The following is a 4,644-nucleotide window of genomic DNA, read 5'->3' as shown; positions in this document are numbered from 1 at the left end:
TGAGCCACCACTTTAGCCTCTGCTTTGTACTTTTTAAAATTGAACATTGTGGGTTTTTATAATTCTTTTTTCAACAAAAGTAGATTATTTTCCAAACATATATTCTGATTATTGTTATCCCTTTTCCAACTTCTCTGAGGTCCTTCCCATCTTCCCGCCCATAAGATTCCATACCTTTTTTGTCTCACATTAGTAAACAGAGACTCAACTAAGGGACAATCATACAATAAGATAAAAATAAACAAAGCAGAATAGGATAGGACAAAGGAAAAATTCTAAGTAAAAGCATACAAATACATTCAAGCTTGGCTCTTTTAATTGTCTTATTGAGGATAGATGACAAGAAAAAGTGACACACAACTTTCATGAGAAACTTAGGTATACCAGAAAGTCTTATCTAACTCAAAAAGGGCAAATTCCAATGTAAAACAACTAGTAATATTATGGAGTTGTCACTCATCCTCAATAAGCTATTAAAAGAAACCAAACTAATGGTGGAAAGCAGAAAAAGGAAATTTATTCAATGTTTCGTGGTACAAAGAGGGCCAGAGAGGTCCACCTACACTGCAAAGTCCATAGGGATTCTGAAGTGAGATTATAATTTAAATGAAGGACCAATAATATAAATATCTATGCAGTTTCAGTCAAGTTATATTCCTACCCACATTTTCTAGGCTCCAGTCTCATCCTGCAAGATGGCCTTACACATCGTTAGAACTATGTGGAATCTCTTTGTATGAGACAAGTTCTCTCTCCTGGTAGGCACTTTTTCTTCTCTCAGTAAGAAATTCCAGGGGAATTTCTGATTTCTTCGAGACCCATTGTTTTAGTAGTCTGCTAGTCAGAGTTGGAGACATTGTTTTTTAAATTATATCTTGATATCTGCTAGGTCAATTGAAGTAATATGAAAAGTCAAAGCAAGATGTGTCTTCCAAAAATGTACATTCTTATTTAATAACTTCTGCTAACACCAATGATGTAGCTGAGATTTTAGAGAAAATAAATCAAAGGAATAATCATAAATACAACAAAGATCCTGCACATCCTGCATCACAAAGAGGACATGTAAAGCAGCATGTGAATATGTTCAAAGAGGATACAATTAATAGCTGTATTGGTTATCAGAAAATACTAGCAACAATGGTATAGAAAAAGCCAATTCTGGATATGAAAATGAACTTTGTAAGATTCAATGAACAAGTGGAAAACATGAAAAAAATAAAAGGATACATTCATCTCAAGCAGATTGTCTTTGAAATCAAAACAATGAAGGACTAGTCTGTCAGGAGGAGGTGAGCTATTGTCATGTAGGATAAAGGGTTTGATGTTTATGGGACTGAAAGGAGAATTTGGGGATGGGAAATTCCATCTGATGATCAATTGCCCTGCAGTCTCAAAGTATTGAACAGAAGAAGAAGTTCTTATGCTAAACCACTGTATCTAACAGCCCACACAGTGTTATCCAATGATTAACTCTCCTTTCAAGGGTTTCTCCACCCACCTGTGTTTTGGGTTATAAACCTTCAGAGTTCAACAAGGACAAAATATCAATACAAACTGGAAATGAAATTAGAAATGAAAAAATAATAAGCCAAGTAAAAATTTCAGCATAAAATTTCATCCAATAAAATCAAGCCTTGAAAGGACAGTATATCAGGGCTTTGAGAATAAAAAAAGGATTAAGATCTTTAATTATAGTCAGTGACAATTTTTAAAGCATATAGATGAAACAGGATAGATTTGGGGACTTTAGAAAAGGAGTCAGACTTGTAAGTGGGAACAAAGGAAAAAATCCCTAGGCCAGATGTTACAGAAGCCCACCACTCAGATCCAGACTATAGGCAATTAAAGTCTTATTTGCCAGCTCAACTCAGGTATTTGGGACCGAAATACAGCACTGAGTGTTTAGAGGAAAAAGCTTTTAAAGGCAAAACCATCCTCCTATCTCACCAGCTGAAGGGGAAGCTTTTAAGAAAGCAAACAGATATGCCCAAAGGTGTAAGCTACCAGGTCCTTGGGTAATTCAATATCCAATTTTCTGAGGACCCTACAGACTGATTTCAGAATGGTTGTGCAATCTGCAATCCCACCAACAATGGAGGTGTTCCTCTTTCTCTCACATCTCCCCAGCATTTGCTGTCACTAAGGTTTTTGTCTTAGCTATTCTCACTACAGTGAGGTGAAATCTCAAGGTTGTTTTTTTCATTTCCCTTATAACTAAAAGATGTTGAACATTTCTTTAGGTGTTTCTCAACCATTCAGCATATAAAAGCCACATGCTCCACTATGTTCATAGCTGCCTTATTTATAATAATGAAGCTGGAAAGAACCAGATGACCTTCAACAGAGAATGGATACGAAAATGTGGTACATCTAAACAATGGAATATTACTCAGCTATCAAACAATGACTTTATAAAATCCATACGACAAATGGATGGAACTGGAAAAAATATCATCCTGGGGGTTGGGGTTTAGCTCAGTGGTAGGCTTGCCTAAAGGCATAAGGCCTAGGTTAAGTTACAACTCGAGGAAAAAAAAAAAAAAAATATCGCCTGAGTGAGAAGTAGCAATCACAGAAAAACACACATGGTATGCACTCATTGATAAGTGGCTATTTAGCCCAAATGTTCAAATTACCCTAGATGCACAGAACACCTGAAACTCAAGAGGATGACCAAAATACAATGCTTCACTCCTTCTTTAAAGGGGAACAAAGAATACCTTGGGAGGAATAGGGAGGCAAAGGTTTAAACAGAGGCAGAAGGAACACCCATTCAGTGCCCTGCCCTGTAGCCCATACATATACAGCCCCAAATTAGATAAGATGGATGAAGTAAAAAAGTGCAGGCGACAGGAACTGGATGTAGATCTCTCTGAGAGACACAGCGAGAATACAGCAAATACACAGGCGAATACCAGCAGCAAACCACTGAACTGAGAACAGGACCCCTGTTGAAGGAATCAGAGAAAGAACTGGAAGAGCTTGAAGGGGCTCGAGACCCCATATGAACAACAATGCCAAGCAACCAGAGCTTCCAGGGACTAAGCCACTACCCAAAGACTATACATGGACTGACCCTGGACTCCAACCTCATAGGTAGCAATATGAATATCCTAGTAAGAGCACCAGTGGAAGAAGCCCTGGGTCCTGCAAGACTGAACCCTCATTGAATGTGATTGTTGATGGGAGGGCAGTAATCGGGGGAGGATGGGGAGGGGAACATCTATATAGAAGGGGAGGGGGAGGGGTTAGGGTGATGTTGGCCCAGAGACTGGGAAAGGGAATAACAATCGAAATGTAAATAAGAAATTCCCAAGTTAATAAAGATGGAAAAAAGGAAAAAAAGAAAGCAAGCAGATTAGCAAAACCATTGTAGCCAGCTGGAGGGAGAGGTTTTGCAGAAGCAGGCAGTTTAACAGAAGCTGAGATAAATTAGCTGGGACATCTTTACCTCAGGTTCCTAGATTAGCGTTGATAATTTTCCAAAGGACTTTCTATCAAAGCGATCAAATTCTAGTCAAACTTAAAAAGACTTCAAGCATAAGTCCAAATGCAGGAACCTTTAAGCTGTCTTGCCCTGTTGCACAAAAAGGCATAGATAATATTTTCAAAAAGTCAGAAGATAATTTCTCAAATATAAAGAAAGAATGCCCATTTCAGTACAGGAAGCGTAGAAAATAAAATAAATGGATCAAAAAAGCATTCTACATTATATTATGGCTAAAACACTAAATATCCATAATTAATAAAAAGGGTATTAAAGAAAAGCTACAAAAAGGAAAAGGTGCAGGTTACATACAAAGTCACGTTGATCAAAATGATTCTCAGCGAAACTTTAAAAGATATTAGAAATTGGCGTTATAGCTTCATGTTAATTTCATTCAAGGTAAAAAATACCTTGAAGAAACAGAAAACTTCTACTCTTTAATGTTACGCAGGTTCTAATAATGTGTTCTGTAAGATAATCACAGAAGTCACAAGTAGGTGTTTCCTTAAAACTAATCTGTGAACAGCTTTTAAGAGGGTATAATTTAATTGTCTTTTGAAAAAAATGTCCCTTACTTTGATCAATTAATGAAAGGAGTAGTTTAATAATTATCATCCTAACGGCATTTACTTCAAGGTGATTAGCAATAGTGAAAAGGTGATTTTGAAGTCCTTTCTCCTCAATGAACCAGCAGTAATTTGTAACATAAAAAGCTTTCATTGTCTGAAAACAAAAATACATTTCCTGTTTCTGTGCCTTTAACAATAAAATAGAAACACATCATTGATTTTGAGTACTTTTGAAGTATTATACAAACTTAGTAAGGTATACTAGCACAATGTTCTTCTTTGTTTTACATTTAATAGATTGCTTTATAGACCAGAAAAGCTAGAAATAGTGATCTGTTATGTATCCAAGGAAAAGGAAAATTCCTACAATAAAGTCAGTAATTGGGTAACTTGTTGTGATGATAATGATGGTGTTGGTGAATTATTATATGATATATGTTTGAGTTCATGTGCCTTTACACCTCAAGGCCCTGAAGACCAGAAATAGATGTTGGGTGATTTCTATAATACTTTCCACTTTATATCTTTAAGACAGTATCTTTATGACATTACTTCTCAGGTATGGGGACATTACCCCTGTTCTCA

The sequence above is a fragment of the Rattus rattus genome, chromosome X (assembly GCF_011064425.1).
Source record: "Rattus rattus isolate New Zealand chromosome X, Rrattus_CSIRO_v1, whole genome shotgun sequence".
Classification (NCBI taxonomy): Eukaryota; Metazoa; Chordata; class Mammalia; order Rodentia; family Muridae; genus Rattus; species Rattus rattus.
This window is presented reverse-complemented; position numbering follows the sequence as displayed.